Genomic DNA, 25,229 nt, shown 5'->3' with positions numbered 1-25,229 from the left:
TTAGCCTTTCTATACGCTTCATTATGTAAGTGTGCAAAAAAAAATGCTTGTACTTTCTATGGATGCGCCCTCTTGCTGCAAGTATGGGGTTGGTGGAGATTAGACTCTCTTAACCCCATAAACGACATGATATTCAGCTTCCCCTACGCAACAAAGTAAGTCCACATCGCTATCTATTTCATATTAACTGATGATAAATATTTGTAAATAACTTAATAAAACTCTTTATTTTAGGTTTTGCATAACGGGCATGAATTACACGAAGAATCCTCGACGACATCTAGCCACGTATCGAAATCTTTTGGATCACCTTGGGGAAGGCGATGTATGTATTACCTATACAATTTTCTTATTTTACTTTATTTATCTTTAATCGTTATCATTAATTTAACTTTATATGCAGTTTATTTGGAGACCATATTTGGGTTTGGAGCATCAAACCAACCAAGAGGATATGGAAATTTGGACTGCAAAAACCGCAATCATACGGTTCAACATTGTGGAGATGCACCAGAGCGACCGAGTTAAAATGCAGTTCGGCATGCTTCAAGATATTCTGTCTGACCCAACTTGTTTGGATCCTTGGCATCAAAAAAGGGTCGACGGTCAGTGGGATATTGTTAACTAGCAATATTTTGCACTGGAATGCTGTAGGATGTGGAGGAGACGTGCCCGACATGTGTTGTTGTATCCTATTTTCCCCGATGAGCATCCTATGCAACACACACGTCAATATATGTCATGGTACATAAGGGTTACTAACCCTGAGATGTTTGTGGCTGAGCCGAGGTATTTGGTCGACCCACGCACACGTTGGGCATCGACATCAAATCAACAACAACAATACCAACCAACATACACCACCCAACAAGTAAACCAACCAGAATACCAACAACCGTTCACCACCCAACAACAATACCAACACCAAACCTCCCATCAAACATAACGGCGACGTAGATCCACAAGCACCCAACCCCAATACACTGACATGCCCCACACACAACCACAATACCAAGAACAAAGACAATACTTTCGAAGCGACGGTGCGGGCCCTTCATCATACCCTAGCCCAGACATGGCCATGCATGGACAATATTCCCCAACCGACCCCACCTACAGCCAACCATCACACCATACTGGCCAACAAACTTATACGTACCAAACTCCACAAAATCCAATTCCAACTTACCCAACTTTTTCGGATGAGCAATGTTATCGAGTTCGCATTGATCCCACCCCCTCCCCCCCCCCCCCCACCGATGCGACAAAATTTTGACAATATGGGTCAACGATTATTTGCAAGCGGGACTTCGGAAGATTTTGATCTGACGGATTACATGGATGCTGAACGCATTAATTTCACGGGGCCCTCAACCCAACCACAACATGAAGGTCCTAGAGTGCAACAACGAACTAGGCGATCTCGCAATAGTCGTTTTCAAAATCCGAACGATAATTAAATTTTATGTAATTCTATTCCTATTATGTAATCGTTTTATCTTAATGGAAATCTTTGTCGTCTTTGTTCAAGTGTCAATTTTCAGTTATTTAAGGAAACAAAAAAGCACCAAGGCGCCATCTGAGATGGCTTGTTGCAGAAAAGCTGCACATAGGAGCCATCTCAAATGGCGCCTCCCTTAGTAGGAGCCATCTCAAATGGCGCCTCCCTTCATCTGGTACAATGGTGGCGCCATCTCATATGGCGCCTTGGTGTAAACGTATTCTGAAACCTGGTTATTTGCGTAATTTTTTCCGAAACGTGGTTATTTGCGTAAATTTTTTTAATACATGGTTATTTAAAAAAAATTCTAAAAAAACTGTTAAAATGGTAGAGAAAAATACTGTACAAGTAGAATGTAAGTGAGAAAGAATAGTTAAATAAAGGAAAGAGAGACTGTGTAAAAGTAGAGTATGTTTTTCTTAGGAGACTTTGACTTAGGAGGATGGTAACACTATAAAAGTAGTCTAAAAGAAAGTAATTTTAAAAAAAGTCTATAAAAGTAGGGTATGCTCTGCTTAGGAGAGTGTGACTTGAGGTTGTACTCTCCTCTATGTCAAATCAAATTATTAGTCAAAATATTTGTGATATATTTGTCAAATCAACCTCAATGGTCAAATGAAATTAAAAAAATTTAATTTTTTTTTGAAAAAAAACTTTACTTTAATTTATTTAAATAATCTACTGAATTTAGAAAAAGGCTTAAGTAATTTTTTTATTAAAGTCAATATTAAATTCACAAAAATGAAAGCAAAGTGAAATGAAATCATAGTTGATTTATGTCTAGTGTAAAACAATGCTATAATATAGTGTAATAGTAACATTACGTAATATAAAAATAAAAAAATTGAGTCTATACCAAAACCATAGCATAAATAGCATAAGATTTGATTAGTTATCTTTGGTTCAGTTTTCTAAGTTTTGGTTCAGTTAACTGTAGTTCCGGTTCAGTTAGGGTATTGTTCCATATATTATGGTTCAGTTTAGTAAACGAATAAAATGGTTTGATTATTTAACCATAGTTCAGTTCAGTTCTATGGTTCAGTTCGGTTCTATGGAGTTTTTGGATAGCCCTAGATATATTCATTGTATTATCAGCCAAAATAAAACACAAGGATTCAGGGTGATGGCAGAATCAAAAGCACCTTAAAAAAATCATTGTTCCAATGAAATTGAGAGGTTCCAAGTGCTCATTTTGATTTTTCTAAAAAAATAGTAGTACGGCACCTTAAACCGCCAAGGCCACTCCTTCATATACTCTGCCATTTTAGCTTTCTCGTCTCTTGTCCCCAAAAAATCACAATTATAGACCCGTCATTCCTTTTTCAAATCTAAGATGCAATGCCCTATTTACATAAAACTATTGAATTACTGACAACTAAAAAAATGCACCCAAAATCACAGAAAGCTAAACTATTGGGACTCATGCTTTCATTTCCTATACCACGATTTTGTCACAGTCAAATGATTATATATCATCACCAACGAGGATACAACGACAGTGGCTGCTCTATATACATGAGAAAGCCAACCCAAAACTCCTTAGTAAATGCATACACCATACATGAGTGAGTCTTGGAAATAATAAAACGATAAAACTGTTAGAAAAATATATATACATTTTGAGTCTCTAGTTACCATTAAACTGTTAACTTTTTACGGAAAAAATACAAATAGATGACACGGTTACTTTATCAATATCAATAATCAAATAAAAGAACAATATAAAAAAATTTATGAAAGACTCACTGAAGTCTAAAACACACACTAAGATAATAGAAGTGATTATATGTAATCACATTCACAACATAGTATTGGTGTCTCGAGAGGTGTCAAACAAAACTAGTTAAAAATAAAAGCAACTAATCAGATTCAGAAGCACGTTAACACTGTGAGACTATCCAAATACATCCACAATTTAGAGGCAAACACACACTGAAACCTTCTGATTCCCACCATATCACCAATACAGGGCCTACAGAAACAAAACCATGCCTGCACCTCATTCCTTCCCACCCCAACTAAATTACTTCAACGGTTATATTAATGCAGAAACAAACTCATGCATCCAAACATACTCAAACAATTCCCCTGTAAAAGTAACTTTTTCCTTCTCATTTGCAAAAAACTAATCCCTACAAACATATCTTCAAAAACAAAAGTTAAGCAAGTGGATCTTATTCACATAACAAATCAACTAAATAATAATTATCATTAAGCTTCTTTTATTATTATTATATATATACATAAATAACTTTCTCTCTCTATAAATCCTTCTCTTATGATCTCTACATAAGAGGAGAAGGAGATACAATGAGGAAACCAGAAGGTGCATCTGGTAAGAATAATAATAAGCTGAGGAGAAAAGACAAGGAGGGAGAAAAGAGTAGAAAATGAGAAGAATAGATGCTAAAAGAAGAAAATCTTAACTTACCAAATAAAGAAAACCTTCCATTTTGTGAGTAAGAAAACTATTAAAGTAGAAGAGAAGAAAGAATGTAAAAGTAGAGTGCAAATGAGAAAGAATAGTTAAATAAAGAGAAGAGAGAGACTGTGTAAAAGTGAGATATGCTCTGCTTAGGAGACTATGACTTAGGAGGATGATAACACTATAAAAGTAGTCTAAAAGAAAGTAGTTTTAAAAAAAGTCTATAAAAGTAGGGTATGCTCTACTTAGGAGATTGTGCTCTGCTCTATGTCAAATCAAATTATCAGCTAAAATATTTGTCAAATTAGCCTCAATGGTCAAAATGAAATTAAAAAATTTAGTTTTAAAAAAAAAGAAAACATTGCTTTAATTTATTTAAATAATCTACTGGATTTAGAAAAAGGCTTAAGTATTTTTTTGGTAAGTTCTGTAATTTGCTGATATTTGTTATCTTTGGTTCAGTTTGGTAATTTCTGGTTCAATTAACTGTAGTTTCGGTTCTGTTAGGGTATTGTTTCATATATTATGGTTCAGTTTAGTAAACGAATAAAATGGATCGATTATTTAACCATAGTTCAGTTCAGTTCTATGGTTCAGTTCAGTTCTATGGATTTTTTGGATAGCCCTAGATATATTCATTGTATTATCAGCCAAATTAAAACACAAGGATTCAGGGTGATGGCAGAATCAAAAGCACCTTAAAAACATCATTGTTCCAATGAAATTGAGAGGTTCCAAGTGCTCATTTTGATTTTTCTAAAAAAATAGTAGTACGACACCTTAAACCGCCGAGGCCACTCCTTCATATACTCTGCCATTTTAGCTTTCTCGTCTCTTGTCCCCAGAAAATCACAACGATAGACCCGTCATTCCTTTTTCAAATCTAAGATGCAATGCCCTGTTTACATAAAACTATTGAATTACTGACAACTAAAAATGCACCCAAAATCACAGAAAATTAAACTATTCAGACCCATGCTTTCATTTCCTATACCACGATTTAGTCACTGTCAAATGATTATATATCATCACCAACGAGGATACAACGACAGTGGCTGCTCTATATACATGAGAAAGCCAACCCAAAACTCCTTAGTAAATGCATACACCATACATGATTAAGTCTTGGAAATAATAAAACGATAAAACTGTTAGAAAAATATATATACATTTTGAGTCTCTAGTTACCATTAAACTGTTAACTTTTTACGGAAAAAATACAAATAGATGACACGGTTACTTTATCAATATCAATAATCAAATAAAAGAACAATATAAAAGTTTTATGAAAGACTCACTGAAGTCTAAAACATACACTAAGATAATAGAAGTGATTATATGTAATCACATTCACAACTTAGTATTGGTGTCTCCAGAGGTGTCAAACAAAACTAGTTGAAAAGAAAAGCAACTAATCATATTCAGAAGTACGTTAACACTGTGAGACTATCCAAATACATCCACAATTTAGAGGCAAACAACACTGAAACCTTCTGATTCCCACCATATCACCAATACAGGGCCTACAGAAACAAAACGATGCTCGCACCTCATTCCTTCCCACCCCAACTAAATCACTTCAAGGGTATATATTAATGCAGAAACAAACTCATGCATTCAAACATACTCAAACAATTCCCCTGTAAAAATAACTTTTCCCTTCTCATTTGCAAAAAACTCATCCCTACAAACATATCTTTAAAAACAAAAGTTAAACAAGTTGATCTTATGCACATAACAAATCAACAAAATAATAATTATCATTAAGCTTCTTTTATTATTATTATTATTATTATTATTATTATTATTATTATTTATTATTATATATATACATAAATAACTTTCTCTCTCTATAAATCCTTCTCTTATGATCTCTACATCAAAAGGAGAAGGAGATACAATGAGGAAACCAAAAGGTGCATCTGGTAAGAATAATAATAAGCTGTAAGGAGAAAAGACAAGAGGGAGAAAAGAGAAGAAAATGAGAAGAATAGATGCTAAAAGAAGAAAATCTTAACTTACCAAATAAAAAAAACCTTCCATTTTGTGAGTAAGAAAACTGTTAAAGTAGAAGAGTAGAAAGATTGTAAAAGTAGAGTGCAAATGAGAAAGAATAGTTAATAAAGGGAAGAGAAAGACGGTGTAAAAGTAGGGTATGCTTTGCTTAGGAGTCTGTGACTAAGGAGGATGATAACACTATAAAAGTAGTCTAAAAGAAAGTAGTTTTAAAAAAAGTCTATAAAAATAGGGTATGCTCTATTTAGGAGACTGTGATTTAAGGATGTGCTCTGCTCTATGTCAAATCAAATTATCAGCCAAAATATTTATGATATATTTGTCAAATCAGCTTCAATGGTCAAAATAAAAATAAAAAATTAAATTTTAAACAAAAAAAAAACTTTGCTTTAATTTATTTAAATAATCTACTGAATTTAGAAAAAGAAAAAGGCTTAAGTATTTTTTTTATTAAAGTCAATACTAAATCCACAAAAATAAAAGCAAAGTGAAATGAAATTATAATTGATTTATGTCTAGTGTAAAACAATGCTATAATATATCATGTTAATCTCTGATGGTTGCCTCTAACATCTTACATGTATTATCAACAAATGATTTAGTGTATATATATATATATATATATATATATATATATATATATATATATATATATATATATATATATATATATATATATATATATATATATATATATATATATATATATATATATATCAATTTGATATGTGCACCATCCAAACTGCAAAAAGAAACACGTGATATATGATCATGCCTGAACATTTGTTTCAATAAAGCACACCACAAGATCTCATGCCACATCTAACAAATAATGGGACAGTCGAAAGATAGACTCCTTCTAGTCTCATAGTTATTTCTGTTTAAGGTATGTCTTCAAAAAATCATTAATCATACTTATAATAGCGCTGCGTACAGGCAAAACAATGCTTGTCATATTGTCGATTCGGTTATAAGCTGGATGTAGTTTGCATGGAGTATAAATTGGTAAAACCATGGGATAGGCCTAGCATATTGATCTTATGCACTTGATGTTACCTATATATGGTTTACGTTTCCTTAAATTAGTCTGATATAGCGGATGAAAAATGCATGCTTCAAGAATATAAATTGTATTATAAAATACACTCTTGTTAGAATGTAAATTGTAAAAAATGTAAAAGTAGTTTTTAAAATTTAGTAATAGTGGAATTGAAATTTGATTAAGCTAAAACTAAGAGCAAGATACTGCAAACTAGGTAAAGCTAAACTTAACAACAGATAATACTGCAAATCTATAAAGTACCCACAAAATTGACACAGACACTCCTTCTAATTCTTTCAGAGAAGTCGGTGCTACGTAGTTGTATTAATTAAACTAAAAATAAAAACAAGTAATACTGCAAACTAGGTTAAACTGGTTTCTCTTCTGAGGCAAATGCATAGATTATAGAACTCTTGGCTTTTTCTTTTGAGGCAAGTGCATAGATTATAGAACTCTTGGCGGCTAACAATAACAATGACGGCGAGTATGATGCACCATAGGATGAAAACTATGATAGCAGCTGCATCAGAATCAAAGAACCTGGCTTCCACTACTTGTATTGCAGCTGTTATCGCAAGTATGAATAAGAATATAAAGTTGTTTCTGTTAACAGGCCGGTTTATTATAATCATTAATAGAGAAATTTGCATGGTTATAACGAAAGCTATTGAGAAGACGATACATGACCCTACAGCGAATGCTTCGCTGATGTAGGAAGTAGGACCAGTACAGTACTGACTTGGCCAAGGGCAGAATTTCATCATGAAGCAATACAACACCGAGAGAATGAGTACTCCATGAATCTTCTGTACGTCTAAAGATTCTTCTTCCACCGCAATCAAAGGTTCGGTTATGCTCTTTTTCTTACATTCTTCTATCACAATATTCACAATAACTTGATTTTCCATGCCTTTTTCTCTGCCAAAATAACATGTATATATGTAAGTTAATGTTCATACAAACATAAATTGCGATAAGTTTATAGTGCGACGACTACAATCGATGTCGCGATCAGGACTGCAATGCGACTGCGACCTTTAGAAAATCTGGGTAAATAAATAATATTAAAGGGATGTAGTACAATACCTTTGATTAATTGGATGAGAGGACTTAGTTTCTTCCCTCAATCACACTGGACTTGATTGATTAAAAAGAACTGTTGAAATATAAAACCCTACATAACAGAAGAACAATCTTCACATGCCTAAAAAATAGAACATCCTAAAGACTAAGCAACTTATTAAGCAAAAACAACTCCTACAAAATAGGACTTTAATTTTATTAACATTAAAACCTATCTACACCATGAGAAAATTGGACAAATTTGTTATTATTGATTATTGAGTGCGCTTTTTTTACTCATTAATTAATTTATTTTTAAATTAAATATTCATCAAAAATGTTTTTATTTTATTTTTGAGAAGTGCTATCCTTACATTCCTTTTCTTACACCGTATAAATACACCGTAGATATTAACAAAGGAAAGTAATCTGGCACAGAAATCAAGACAATACAATTTATTATAAAAAAATAAAACTTATGCATGGTAGGTATTAATATAGGGTGTTGATGTAAAAAAAAGTGTAAAACTATCATTTCTCTTTATTTTTTTACCTGGTCGTGTTGTGAGCCCGTTTGCTTTCCAAAAAAAACTAGTAAACCTTCCATGCTACCCCGGGTTCAACTTCTAACTTTGGTACATGTAAGTATTTGTTAAATCTCAAGATATATATCATATAGCACAGGTGATATTATTCCGATAATCAATTATATTTCTTAAAGAAATATAATTTTAATTTCAAAAGTACAAAATTTATAAACTGTTTTTTTTTATATAATAATATTAACTATACAAAATTTTTATACCGTTTTTTTAAATACCTATTGTTTTTAATGCATACTATTTTCAAATATAATTTTAATTTCAAAAGTACAAAATTTATAAACTGTTTTTTTATATAATAATATTAACAATACAAAATTTTTATACTGTTTTTTTAAATACTAATTGTTTTTAATGCATACTATTTTCAAATACATACTATTTTTATATTATTATACTGTTTTTTAAATACATACAGTTTTTAAACTATTATATACCATTTTAAATATACTATTTTCAAATTAAAATTATACTGTTTTTATTTTTTATAATATATAAAAATCGTTTTTTTAAATATACTGGTTTTATAAAATATACTGTTTTTAAATAATATTTTTATAATATATAAAAATCGTATTTTTTATTTAATATATAAATACTGTTTTCTAAATAAAGATTATAATATTTACTAACACACATAAAAATCGTATTTTTTATTTAATACATAAATACTGTTTTCTAAATAAAGATTATAATATTTACTAACACACATAAAAATATACCAAACATAATCTTATTTTTTATACTAAACATAAATTTTATTATTTATATTGATACTACATTTAAACTATTAATTTCAAAAATCAGCAAATATATTATTCTTCACATCAATAAATATATTATTTTTAAAATAAATAAACTGTAATTATGATATTAAATTCGAAAAAATTAAATAAAAAAAATCTAAACACATACAAAAAATATATAAACTGTAATCTAAATACATACAGATAATTTATATATAACAACATACACAATATATATATATATATATATATATATATATATATATATATATATATATATATATATATATATATATATATATATATATATATATATATGGAATGTATCAAGTAGGAGGGTTTTTAAATAAGAGATAAGAGGATTTAATGCTAACCATTGGATTAATCAAGAGAGAGAAATAATAATTATATTATTATTTTAATAAATAATTTAATTCTCTCTCTTGATTAATCCAATGATTACCATTGAATCCTCTTATCTCTTATTTAAACATTCTTCCTACTTGATATATATATATATATATATATATATATATATATATATATATATATATATATATATATATATATATATATATATATATATATATATATATATATATATATATATATATATATATATATATATATATATATACTAGTAACAAACCCGTGCGTCCGCACGGGTTCTGGTATGGGACGCGCATTTGTTTCAGATGTATATTTTTTTAATAGAAAAATGTCGGGTACCCGTTAAAAAATAATAATTGAATGTATATAAATATGTCTGGTACCCGTGAAAAAATAATAATTGAGATGAGGTTAAATTGAGACGGTCCTATCATTCGTATATTAGATAATTCGACAAGGCTAGGTTGTTGGTGATATACAATTGTTATTATAAAATCACTTATAACTTAAAATATTTAAAAAGAAATATTTATCAAATCGCCAACATGATAAATTTAATATGTCTATTAAATATAAATATTTACAAATATGACTAATAATTATAAATATTTACAAATATCACTAATGATTATAAATATTTATAATATTTTGTTATTTAAATAAAAAAGATATTGTGGTGATGTTGTCTTGTGAAAATAGTGAGTTTATGCTAATTATAAATATTTATAATATTTTGTTAAAAAAAATATTTATAATATTTTGTTGATTAAATTAAAACAGGTATTGTGGTGATAGTGTCCCGTGAAAACTTCTTAGATGAATAGTTTTCAATTTTAATTATTATATAAGTTATTTAAATACAATTACTAAATAAGTTACTATATAATTTAATAACAAATATCACTTAATAACAAATATCACTTATAACTATAAATATTTACAAATATTTGGTTGGTTAAAATAAATAAAAAAACGTATTGTGGTGATAAAAAGTGATAAATATTTACTTGATATAAAATGTATTGAAATGCCTTAAATATATACTCATAGCCTTTATTAAGGATTGATAAAAAGTGTAAATGAAAAATAGTGAGATGTAACTATTAATGTTAAATATTATTACTATGTACTTTGCTTGTCACTATTTTTGTTCTCTTCCATGTTCTTTTATTATTATCAATAAATTTACTTTACTCACATGGTTTTTATTTTACTTGTATCAAAGGTTCTAGTAGATACCACTTATAAATTAAGTTACTGGTCTCAAGTAGTAGAAAAATAGAGTTATGGTCATTTTACAAAGTAAAATCAGCTAAGTATTCTAGAGATCAAGTAGCTCACTTATTCCTATAAGTCTCAAATTATATGTGTTGCAAATTGCTCAAAGCCTTCAAAGCGGCGTTCTTCACGTTGTGTAACCAGAACAGATATAAGCTCCACGGCAGTTGCTTTTAATTGGCGTGATAACATTATGAAATTCGGGTCATGCTCCACCTATTCCATCTCTAGATTAGAAAAATGGAAGCAACTCAACATCTTCAAAGACAAATAGGCAGTATGAAGCATATGTTGACACTTAGAAGGCATGTGATTGAGAAATGGTACATGCTTTCATTGAATCTGATCTTAAACACATGTTGTAAATAGGAAAATGGTTGCAGCATATAAATCTTAAACTTTTTTCAGATTAGAATAAAACATACTCTCTCCGTCTTATAAAAAGTATTACAATTGTACTACTTTTTTGTCACTTTAGAATACCGATGCAACATTTATTTTTTTCCCACTAATATAATCTTATTTATTTAATTTCACTCCACTTAAGTACACCACAAACTAATATTAATAAAAGTATTCTAGTAAATGATATTAATTTTACCATTAAAATCAATCAAACTAATCATTTCCTTTAGAGCCACGCACAACACAAATGCGACATTTAATCTGAAATGGAGTGAGTATTAGCTTCTCTCACGTAATAACATGTTAGAGTATTTGCTAATTGTTAACTATGCTTAAGCTTTGATGATCTATGCATTCATAGTAAAAGAAAAACTCTATTTCAGAATACTTACATCCCAAAAGAACAAACAGAACAGTGTTTGAAAGTAACATGCCAAGCAGCCAGTCAGTATAAAATATTTCCTACACACAAACATGCATTGCAAACGAAAATGAACAGTTACCGGTCATAGTCATCTCAAGGGAAGAGAATTTGGCAGTATGGTATGTTCCTCTTGTGCTTAGTTCCTGGACACTAAATCTGCACAGACCTTCAAGAACAACTATATACGTGACTCTCCCACTTGGTTTTTCCACTCCCCTGGATAAGTGTAATGCTCAAGCAGCTACCCCTCTGGATTCAACAATTTTATTTCCCGAAAATCCACAAAGATTAATGATACAACTATAAGCATGCTATGGAGTAATTTAATATAAAATTCTTGAAGTGACAGAAAAAATTAGCTAATGCTTACAGTATTCTCATCCATACAAACAATAGGAAAAGCCTAACACTCACCTCGACATAACAGGATACTTTGATTCCCTTAAAATTAACTGCATTAACCATTAAACACACAAACATGTATGATTATTCGAGCAGGGTCAATAAAATTGTAGTATTTGAAGCAAAATATTAATAATAACATGGTCAACCTTTCCACTCCATTATGGACCCCTCAACCCTAACCTCTTCAAAATTCTTAAATATATCCTTTGATAATCAATGCCAATATCACTCATATCAACTTATATATATCATTCTGTTTGAATTTAAAAAGAGATATATGATTATATAAAAGCTAATTTAGCTAAAGATTAAAAGAATAACAATGTTAATTCAACTTCAATGTTTATCAGACAAATTCACCTTGTAAACTGTCTCCCTTGTAAGTATAACTTGAGGTGTTACAGTCAATTCCTCATCACTGTCTGAGTCATCACTATCGTGGTAGTTTTCAATCTTCTAATATTAGATGTACATTTTTTTAATATAAAAGTTGTGATATTACATTATAACTGATCAAATTTGTTAATTTACACTGTTGTGAGTCATTGTTTTAACAACTCAACTTACATACAAATTCTTCCTCTGAGATTTCACATTTGACTTTAGTATTAACACAAGCACTAATAACGATACTACAGTCTTCAAATACAACACCTGCAATGTAAGAAAAGTTTCATAAGACATATAAGATCAAACTAAACTTCAAACTGGTCGGTCTTTGTTCAATAGGTTGATCTGGACAGTTCAATGCAGTTTTTAAACCATTGTTATAGGTAAAAATAACCTGAAACTTAACTTCTTTTTTGGCGGTTTCTTGGAAGCATTCTTGCTCCGCTTCTTTATCTTGAGTTCTTTGACAGTATGAAGCATCCACGACGGGACAAAGTTTTACCGCATCACCGAACTGAAGAGAACCAACAAACAAACGATTCATACAGAATGTTAATATTTAATATCTACATCTTTTTCAATACATACCATGTGGTTGTGTTTAATTGATTCAGAAGAAAGAAGATTTGTAAAGGACATATCATAAATGAAAAAACATGCTTTAGAATGTAAATAGAAAATCTGAAGCAGAAAGAAATGTATGTCAATGTTATAAATATTGGCTCGAGTTCAATACATTCCTCTATATATAACAGATGGTGCAGACCAAAGTTTTATTCTGTAATGCTTCCCTGATTAGCTTGATAAGCTATTATTTCATCCTCCTTCAAATTGCAACAAGCTTGAGGGAACATATAGGCTTCCTTTACATTATAAGATGGATGCATCTTACTGTAAGTACATTATAATATATAAGTTCTATAAATATGGTAATATGCAGTATGGAATGGTTCATTGGAATTTATGTAATTCACTATAGTATCATCATAAGCTCACTTACAGTTTTAATTAGATGAAGCATAAGAATCTCATACTAATTTCAATTGCATTGTATAATTGTGAATTGCTCCAGTAAGACATCTATGCTTATGTCCATTAGAATCATGACATTATAATTGAGAAACATGATGGATTATAACCGAGAGAAATAAAATGATAGAAAGATTAATAAGACATATAACTAACTGCCTATGAAGCACAGATTGTAACAGACATATGGACATTTCGAGACACAAACACCGGACACTGAAAAAAGTTAATGTAGTTATAGCTTCTTACAACCGCTTCTTACCAACTCTTCCTGGAAAAAATCAATGACATACAGTATTGTTTTCTGCACAGCCGCAACGCGTTGGAATGCTCTCTCGGATTCCAAAACTCAGACTCTAAGATTTAGATCAATTATGTGAGTTTAGTTCAAGGAGCAGGTGATATGTATCAAATTAGTCTCACCTGTCATTGGACGGACGGCCTGTCAAACGTTCTAACCTATCAACTCCAAAACTGTACACGTCGCTCTGGTAGGTGTAAATTCATGACTTAAATTCTGGATCCCCATAGCCATAAGCTGCTAGCAGCTGTCCTGATATATCGAAGTTCACTTGTTTCCATAGCTATTTTCCTAATATATCTAAGTTCCTATAAAAAATACCAATAAAATTAGTAAACAAACTTTTGCAATAAATCGTACTTTTAGAATTAACAATAGTGAACTTACAGCAATGGTCGCGCTTCACCATATTCTGCCATTGTAATAACTCCATAGATATGCACAAAAACAAATAGAGTGGTAAAAGCTTATTGATGACTAAGAAAAACCAAAGGTTTATTTGTGCTTACCCAAGGGACCAAATAAAATGCAGTATATAGTAGCAAATATAGGGAACGGTATTGATACAAATAAAGCTCCAAATTTACTTGAAAGAGATAAGCAGATTATGTTGAGACTGAAATTGATTTACACATTAGTCAACATATCATTATAGTTTGATTGATACTCACCTAACATTGAGAAGAAAATCATAAAGCCAACAGAAACTTGAATGACTCTTCGACTTCCGACACGGTTGCTTCCTAGAAGTCCTACATTCTCTCTGTCATGATACTAAAAGAATAAATTTCAGTCACACATAAAAATGAAAACTATGAATGATAGTAAGTAGAATAGCAAATACACAGAAACCGTTGAACCAGTTAGTGTTCCAAATAGGCCATTCAGCAAAATTCCAATCCCTTATTTCAGATGTTTATATTGAATTCGATATCCAATGCCTCCAATTTTGTATCTGCTCCATAATTGGATGGACCAACTCTTTCAGCTGCAGAAAAACAAATTCAACAATAATAAGACTCACAGCTAAAAAGCAGTGCAAATGAACATTGGCATAAAACTGAAGAAAAATTACCTCTTCTTCTATTAACAACTTATTTTATGTCTCCAATTGCTTGACAACTCTCTCAAGCTCATTAGTATAAGCCTGTAAATTACACCACCCATCAAATTAACTAAAACCCTAAAACTGAAGAAAAATATTAACTTGAATCAAGTTTCTTCTCAAAAACAACAAAACACCGAGACCCAAATTCCAAGATTCAAAGAAAATAAACTACCTGTTTGCTTTCTCTGGAACTGGCTGCAGACTCACGGTTCTTGAAATTTGGCAACATGTGCATTTACAATACTGATGAAGCGTTCCTCTAAATAGACCCCGTCAATGCAGAACAAATATCATTTACTTATACAAAACATTATTAAATCAACCTAAAATTAGGGTTTAATGGAGGGTAAGTTAATAACAAAACCTAAACTGAAAAATTTAGACAGAATTCATTCCGAATCTTACCACCACCACAGATCGACCACCATGAAACTGAACACCGCATATCTAACGCACATCACAATAACCATACAATCAGACACATTCAATAAAAGCATAGTAACAAAATCTTACCAATGGTATGGATAGTAGTGATGATATGAAAAGGGGATCTGAAAAGGTTCGGTAAAACGAATTGCTATGGATTGCTGCGATTGAACGGTTACAGATTTGAAAAGGGTACAATTCTGAAGGATATGAAGATTTTGAAATGAATGTAAAACAATAAAGTAAAAACCAAACCTCTAAAATCTGAGGAGAATCGGCATCTTCTTCGTCGTATACGATTCAACTCCGACCACAAATTCCATAGGTTGAGCAAACAAACCATCAACATCACGATATCATCAGCAACGTGTTCACCGTCTCCATCAACATCATATTCATCTGCACAGAAATCAGAAGAGAACATATTCAGAGAAAGAGAGACAAAAGAAAGAGGAAGAGGAAGAGAGAGAACGTGATTTTTTTCAAAATAGAAGCAACCCTAGTGTTGGTAGTAGACAGCAAAAGCAAGAAGCAAGAAGCAAAGAAATGCAAAAGAGGTAGCCACGTGGCTCTCTAACAAAGCAAAGGGGCATTTAGGTCTTTTCCAGAGCATCTAACTTTCTTATATTGTAGATATATATACACTTCCATCATAAACACATATAAAAAAATTTCAAAAATTTTATATGTGTACCTTAATTGAAGATAACTTGTAGGCTGAAGATTCCCTTCAAAATATCAGAGTTTTCTTCCAAGATTTTTTCTTCTATAAATCAATTGTTGTATAAAAAAACCAAATTAGATTATATATTAAATAAAAAAGAATGTATAATATTACTTAGAGGAAGTAGAGGAGAATTTTTACCTTAAAATTATAATGTTGTTGGTTGAGATGAATGAGATTGTGAGGAGTTGAGATGAATGGGGATGTGAGGAGTTGAGAGGAATGGGGATTTTTGTTAAAGGAAGAAGAAGATAAATATGTAGATATATGGGTTTGAAATGGGTGCAACATTCGGAAACAGAAGAAGCAGTCAATGCGTGCACATGAGGGTCAGAAATCAGCGAGGGGCAGCCCCTCAGAAATAAAACGGTCAAACGAGGCGTGGGGGACCCCTCGCAAAATGAACCTTGGAAATAGAGACTGCACGCGCAGTCTGCTTGCGCCAGTTGATGAGACAATACTGTCTTTTTTCCGAGGGGCTACCCCTCGCTAAAATCTGTACTTTTTTTCCTTGGGGATGACCCCTCGCTAAATGTTGCACTAGCTGACGAATAAATTTTCTTTTTGGCGCCACTTTATTTTACTTGGGGTATCCCCTCGCAATGCAGATTTTCAAAATCAAAATTTCCCTCTTCTTCTATTTGCGAGGGGTCTCCCCTAGGTATGCGAATTTTGTTTTTTTTTTAAATTGTGTTTTGCGAGGGGCTTAACCCCAAGCAACGTCATTTATTTGCGTGGGGCTTAACCCCTGGCTAATTCCCCTGGCAATTCTCAGGATTTCTTGTAGTGAAAGACCTTTCAATTGATTTAGGAAAAAAATTTAGGTGGACACGAATATAAGAAATTGTTTTACACACAACTAATCACAAAATTTTAATTAATTAAAAAAATAAATCAAGAATTTTCTCTCTCCGTCATAATCTCAACCACCCCATGAATCCAATTAAAAACAAAATAAAAATAAAAATAAATTAAAAAATTACTCTCTTCTCATTGGTTGTGCCTAAAAAATAGATTTAAAGTCGTGTACATGCAACGATTTCTCTTGATCTAAACAATGTATGATGAGTTATAGGAATCAAGATTTTTTATGTTTAAACTTTATCACGTGTAGTTCTTAATGGGTCTTCGGAATGACTAAGAATATATACAAGACTTTATTAATATAGTCTAAATGTCTAATAAAAACTATCAAACGTTGTAACCAAAACTTAGCTTATTAGATAAGTGCAAAATAATTTTATGCCGAGATACATGAGTTACGTTTAATATTGCTCTAAGTGCATGTACATCAAATTCTTCTTATTGCTTTATATTAACCCCAAAATGTTGAATTAATCAAAGTAGTATTTGTCAAAAAAAAAATTATTAATTAATATATTTAATGTAGAAAATTTATTTATTTTACTTTAACATGACAAGAGACCGTAAAACATTGGAAACGGAAAAATTTCTACTCTTTTTACAAATGGGCACACAGGTTCAAGCCATTTATAACGAACAAAATTATACATATTAAATTATTAATACAATTATTTTTATAAATGAAAATAAATTAAAAGTATTTTTATAAACGGGTAGAATTCAACTATTGACACAATTAATTTTTTTTATTAAAATATACATTTTTGACGTGGGGAGACTACATAATATGTATAAATTTTACATACATTTCTTAACCATAATTCTACTACATTTATTTACTACTTCATATCAATATTTGTTAGAAAGTATAGGATAAGTATTTTTCTATCGTCTCCTCAGGGATTGATGCGATATTATCGCCGTTCTACAGCTTAGTGTATTTTGAGTTAAGTGTTGGGTGACACTTTGGTGACATGAAATGTAAATAACATGCAAAGTAAGTAAAGACAATAAATTAGGATTTGAAAACGATTTGAGAAAACTGTGTCAAGATTAGTGTTCGTTAGTTTGCTTCATATGTACTCTAATGATCATATATATATGAACCTATTAATGATTAATACAACCACGTATCCTCTCGATACCGTTTATCTCTAAAGCAATATCGTGATTATTATCATATTAACCGTCAGATGATCTCTCATGCCGACAATCAACGTGATAATCTTAAAAGCTTGATACATGTGATTATCAACTCACAAATCTATCTCTAGAGTTTGTTTATTGATAGATGAATATCTTTTAGGTCTAGCTTTGAAACATATCTCTCAATAGTGATCCAAAACAACAAATGAAACATAAACAACAAGATATTCACCATATATTAATCATTAACCAAGTTCATACATAATAGATCAAAGAAAATACATATTTACAAACTAACTACCTCTAATCTTGACACAAGATGAAACTTAGCTCTCCATAGCCATGGAAGCTTCAACAACAAGCAACAAACCAAGATTTAGTGACATCAAACTCAAGAAGGTTGAAGAAAGATGTTTGGAAATCTTGATTTTCACTTATGAAAAATGGTTTTTTTCCTTCTTCTCTTGCCCTAGCTTTTTTCCTTAAGTTTCCTTATGATAAAGTTATCCTAATTACCCTTAATTATCAAATTTATGTGGCTAAGAACAAAATTTGGAAAAGTAGGTCCGCTGAGCGGGACAGGTCCGCTAAGCGGACTAGCTAAAATATCCACTTTGTCTTCAAGGTCCACTCAGCCGAGGGGGTCCGATGAGCGGAACCATCTTTGCTATTCGCCTCTGCCCATGTCCGCTTGGACTCCGCTGAGCGGACTTGTTGATGAAAACTTTCTGCCCTGGTCCGCTAGAGCTCCGTTGAGCGGACCTTCTTGAGCAAAACTTCTTCTTCTAGCTCTCCAACCTCATTGCAAGCTTGTTTTCACCATTTCTTTTCATTCCATCTTGCCAAAAGTTGCCCAAACCTATAGAACACATTACAAAAGTTAATAAACTAATTAACTAAATTACAAAATAAACACAAAGTTACTTATTTACATACTAATATATCAAAAGGCAATCAAACTTGGCATAAGAGTTTAAGAAATACCACAAAATTCATATACAAAATATACACAATTGGGATTCTAACAATATTGTGTGACCCTTCCGAAAACACGGGTAGATGAGAATTTAATTATTTCAATTATTTATTTTATTAAATAAATACATTTTTGACATGTACAGACAACTTAATTATATATATATATATATATATATATATATATATATATATATATATATATATATATATATATATATATATATATATATAGAGAGAGAGAGAGAGGGCATATCATATGAGAATGCCATCTTTATATGAGAATGTGAGAATGAATCTAAACCATTGGATTTTAAAATAAATGGTGGAGATTATGTGTGAATATTTTTTTCTCGCTCCTCCATCATTAAAATAAAAGATTGAAGAGAGATAAAAAAAGATCTACATATAATCTCCACCATTTATTTTAAAATCCAATGGTTCAGATTCATTCTCACATTCTCATATAAAGAAGGCATTCTCATATGATATGCCCTCTCTCTCTCTCTCTCTCTCTCTCTCTCTCTCTCTCTCTCTCTCTCTATATATATATATATATTTCTTAATCATTACTATATTATATTTATTTACTAATTATAACAATATTGCGCGACCCGTGCGAACGCACATGTAGATGACTACTTACTTATTTTATTTATTTTTCTACTAAAATATATATATTTTTGTCGGGTCATGACTACTTAATTTGTACTAATATATCTTTTATATACATTTCTTAATCATCGCTATACCATATTTATTTACTATTTATAATGATATTGCGCGACCCATACAAACACAGGTAATCGATTTTATATATGTATGTGTGAAATATGCTACATCGTTTATTTTTCAACATAATTTCTATGTATATATCTTGATAATTATTAAAATTTGACAAATTTGTTATTCTTTTTATATTTTATATATATTTCAAATATAATATTTATTTACTATTTATAACAAAATTGTGCGACCTGTACGAACGCACGAGTGGATAACTACTTAATTATTTCTTATATTTTTCTTTTAAAATATACATTTTTGACAGCTCGATATTACTTAATTTGTATATCTTTTATATACATGCAAACACACGAGTAGATAATCAATTTTATATATGTGTGAAGTATATTATTAGACCATATATTCTTTCAACATAATTTCTATGTATATCCTGACAATTATTAGAACTTAATAAATTAAATTAATATTTATGAGACAATCATCATTAAAACCTTTTTTTCTTCTTTATTTGTATATACTTTTATATAATTTTTTAACTATAATTATATAATATTTATATCGACTTTGCACGACCCGTGCGAACGCACGGGTCTTTTACTAGTAAACCTTACGTGCTACGCCGGGTTCAACTTCTAACTTTGGTACATGTAAGCATCTGTTAAATCCCAGATATATATCGTTTTTTAATAAACAATTTCTAGCTATCGGGTTTTGAACCTGAGACCTTTCGATAATCAATCATATTTTTTAAAGAAGATAATTTGCATGGATGATTAGAAAAAATGGTTGAAAGATATTTATCCCATTAATAATTTTTAAAAAAAATATTATACTATAATTAGTCTGATAGACGGCCCTATCAGTAGGCCACCAAGATTACTGCCTAGAATCTCACATTTTTATCACATTTTTATGTTATGTTTATATAATTTAAGTTAGTTGATTTAAAAAAAAAAAACCTCTTTATATTATGTTATATATTAATTAAATAATGACACTTATTTAAATAATGACACTTATCAAAATCTAGAGCTCCTGCGGAAAGAACATGCTTTAAATGTGGTGAGTTTGGGCACTTTAAGGCCAATTGTCCAGATAAGAGTGTATTATTTAAGAAGTATACCAACAACGAAAATAACTCCAGAGGTAAACAACAATATTTGATGGAGGCGAGTTATGTCTCAGATGGCGAGGATGATTGCTTCTCAGTTTCAGAGTAAGACCATGATATCTCCAGGAGATGAATGCTTGATTCAGAAGCCTCACACCATATGTAACTAAATAGGAAGTGGTTTACTACCTACCAAAGCCCAGATGGTGGTACAGTTTTAATGGGGAATAACCATGCTTGGAAAATTATGGGGTATGGTATAATACGAATTAAGATGCATGATGGATCCGTAAGGAGTTTGAGGAACGTGAGACATGTCCCTAATTTGTGGAAAAACCTTATTTCTTTTGGTGTATTAGAGGAAAATGATTGCAAAATAATCTTGGAAAAAGAACTCTTAAAGGTTGTTCGTGTTTCGTTGCTTGTGATGAAGGGGGTTCGTCATAGGATTCTTTATCCTCTTATGGGGGAAACTATCACGGGTGATTTTGTAGTTGGAATAAATAGAAGTAAAGACCAGACTGAATGTACGAGGATGTGGCACATGTGACTTGGGCATATGTCTGAAAAGGGTCAATCAGTGCTTGGTTAGAAAGATTTGTTGAAGAACATGGAAAAGCCATGCATAGAATTTTGTGAACATCGTGTGTATGGAAAAGCACATAGGTTGCGGTATTCTACAAGCAAGCCTAAAAGTAGGGGAATATTAGACTATGTGCATACTGACGTTTGGGGTCCATCTCCTGTTACTTCCAACGGTGGTTCTAAGTACTTTGTAATATATGTTGATGATCATTTGAGGTATGCTTAGATTTATTTTCTTAAGCATAAGAATGAGGTGTTTGATATTTTCAAGTGTTGGAAAGCAATGGTTGAGAACAGAACAGGTAGAGAGTTGAAAACTCTGCAATCGGATAATGGTACAAAGTACATGGATGAAGCTTTCAAGAGGTTTTGTGATCAAGAAGGCATTGTTAGACACTGAACGGTCAGAGGTACACCACAACAGAATAGAGTCGCAGAAAGACTGAAATGTACACTTCTTGAGAAAGCAAGGTGTATGCGCTCTAATTCTGGGTTAGGTCAAGAATGTTGGGCAGAGTCGGTTGCTACGGCTTGTTATATAATAAACAGATCCCCACATTCTAGTTTATGTGGAGACACGCCCTATAGGGTGTGGTCAAGTGAACATGTTGATTATGAAAGACTGAAAATTTTCGGATTCGCAACCTATTATCAAGTTAAGGATAACAAACTTTATAATAGATCCAAGAAAGCTATCTTTCTAGGATATGCAAAAGGTATTAAAGGCTATCGTCTTTGGAGTATAGAAGATTCTAAGTTTGTGATCAACAGGGATGTTACATTTGATGAAAAATCTTTACAACAACATTGTCCATATAAACCTTGAGCATGGCTCTGATTTCTCCTCATAAGACTTTGTTCACCATTCTTTGGTAAATAGCTCCAACGTTCTTCAGACCGAAGGGCATAACGTTATAGTAGTAGCTTCCCGACTCGGTCAGGAAGGTTGTGTACTTCTCGTTGCTTTTGGCCATGGGGATCTGGTTGTACCCTTAATATGCGTCCATGAACGACATCAACATGAAACCTTCCGAAATATCAACAAATATATCTATTAAGCTCAGTATAATCAACACACATGTGACATTTTCCATTAGATTTTTTGACAAATACAATATTGGAGATCGAGGTTGTATACTGGGTTTCCAAAATGAATCTTGCCTCTAGGAGGTCTTTTAAAATTTGCTCGACAACCTTCTTTTTATTCGGAGACTACTTCCTCCTACACTGAGCTACCACCTTGATGGTCGGGTTGATGGTCAGCTGGTGACAGACCATGTTTGGATGTATGTCGGGCATCTTGGTTGCACTCCGGGCAAAGAGGTATGCATTTTTTGTGATACACGCCTTCGGTTGCTTCCTTACAAGGTTCGGGAGGCCTGTTTTGATACTGATTCCCTTGTTGGGGTCATCACCGAGAATAAGGACTTTAAAGTCACCTTCGGAGATGAGGCACAAAGGATTGGAAGGCTCCTCACTATTGGCGGATATGGAAGGCTCGTCCTTGGTAAAGCGACTATCGAAGTTGATGGAGTCAACACGAGGCAGTGACTTATTGATCGTTGGAGAACGGGCATTGATAGAATTCAGCCCCTTTAAAACTGATTCAAAGCACCTCATTGCAGCCTCGATGTCTCTGTAGAGGGTGGCAACGAGTCCCTTAGAGGTGTAATACTTCTTCTTCAGGTGCACTGTGGAAGGCACCGCAACTAGTTTGGCCAGGGTTGGTCATCCAAGGATGCAATCGTAAAGTGATAGGCATACAATTACCTGAAAGTGTACCTTGATGGACCTGGTCGTTTCTCCTTATGGGCATACAATTACTAGAAATTGTTCCTTGATGGACCTGGTCGTTTCTCTAGCCCCAAATGTGACGAGTAACTCGACGAACTCCCAAGGTTTGGTGATGACACTGTTGAATCCCTTGAGATCTGAGCCCGTGCAAGGAGTCATGTGTGTCTCGTCGAGTTGCAGTGTCGAGAACAATTGTGAGTACATGATATCGATTGAACACCCTTGGTCGACCAAGATGTGTCGAACGTCAAAGTTGGCCATCTGGACTCTGATGAGCAGAGGAATGATGGAGTTTGATGCTCCACAGGGGATATCTTTTTTGCATAGCTTCCTTGAACCTTGTCAAGGGTGGCGTGCCAGTTGGAGCTCGTACTGATCAATTGCTCGAATTTTCATTTTACCAAGCCTAGTGTTATCTTGATGAAACCCCCGTCGGAGGTAACTATGGCGGATGAGAAAGTTTCCTAAGTGCTATGTGGATAATGGTAAAGGGAGTTAGTAGTCTCCTCGGGGACATAAAAGTCCTCATGTTTGTAGATGCATAAAGTGATAGGCATGTTAACGTCTTCAGATGACAATTTCTCTTCTTCGACGCTCTTTGTCTCTTGTTGGGAATTGTCCCTCCTCTTTGTATATTGCTTGAGGTGTCCTTCTCAGATCAATATCTATATTGTATATTTCAGATGGATGCAGTCTTCAGTGGAATGACTGTGGCTCTAGTGGAACCGGCAATACTTGTCTTATTTGTGTTTGGTTTGGCGGGGATCTGCCTCAGGAACCGAACACATGCTTGCTTGAATTCTGAATCCGTGCATTCTAACAGGATCTTCTCGTGCGAAAAAATCAGTTGTGTGTACTCATTGAAGCGGCCAACTGGTCCCTTGAAGTCTCGGGATTCCCGGGGCATGTCTTCCTTCTTCTTGTCAGTTCTCTTACGCGATGTCGAGGAGTCTATGTGCTTTGAGGACTTGGCATTCTCTTGATGCCTCGAATCACGAGAAGTCTTTGTAGTTTCTTTCTCCTTGTACTGGATGAACGCATGAACCTTGAGGAGGGAGGCATCCAGTGTCGCATGAGTCTCTATGCCAACTGCCTTGGCAAAGTTGGAACGAGGGCGTAACCCCCGTTTGAGCAAATATTTCTTCATGTCGTCGGTCGTGGAGACTTGGACGGCTTCTTTGTTGAATCTCTCAATGTATGCTCGAAGAGATTCATCTTTCCTGTGGATAATGGCCTCGAGAGAGGCTTCTACCTTCGGATGGCGGCGAGAAGCCGTGAAATGTCTGGAGAACATTCTCCTCAAATGCTTCCATGAGGTGATGGATTCGTAGGGGAGACACTTGTACCAGGTAATTGCTCCTATTCTTAGAGTAGTCGGAAAGAGCCTGCACTTGATGGCGCCTCTGATTCTCCATCAAGTGCCATAATCTCTGTCCCTTTTGGTATACGGGTTGCCATAATCTCCAAGGAAAACGGGCCGGAGGGCTTATCGTCGTCATTGTAACTGGATGATCGGGAATGGGAGTAGGCGTTCCTTTCGCGTCGGGGGCTGTGATCCCGACAGGGGGAATGTAACCTTGATCGGCCATTTGGAGTAGTCTATGACAAAAGTAAAAAAAAACATTATTTCTTTGTTGTATTGGAGTAGTCAATGACAATATTGAGCTAACTCATTGTATCCACAATGCACTCTCCTCATTTATGTAAGTAATTGAAAAAACTGCATACAATTT

General features: G+C 32.6%; 1 long non-coding RNA gene across 1 annotated transcript; it reads right to left on the bottom strand.

The window, feature by feature from the left end:
- Window positions 1–12,164: 12,164 nt before the first annotated feature.
- On the bottom strand, window positions 12,165–15,723 carry LOC131617625 (uncharacterized). The gene is made up of 6 exons (XR_009288637.1): window positions 15,297–15,723; window positions 15,092–15,163; window positions 14,404–15,004; window positions 14,139–14,324; window positions 13,093–13,200; window positions 12,165–12,950 (listed from the first exon to the last, which is right to left on the bottom strand). It is a non-coding gene; the product is annotated as an uncharacterized LOC131617625 (long non-coding RNA).
- Between the last annotated feature and the right edge of the window lie 9,506 nt (window positions 15,724–25,229).

Source organism: Vicia villosa, linkage group LG7 (assembly GCF_029867415.1).
Source record: "Vicia villosa cultivar HV-30 ecotype Madison, WI linkage group LG7, Vvil1.0, whole genome shotgun sequence".
NCBI classification, from domain to species: domain Eukaryota; kingdom Viridiplantae; phylum Streptophyta; class Magnoliopsida; order Fabales; family Fabaceae; genus Vicia; species Vicia villosa.
The sequence above is the reverse complement of the archived record's forward strand: the minus strand, read 5'-3'. Positions and strand labels throughout refer to the sequence as shown.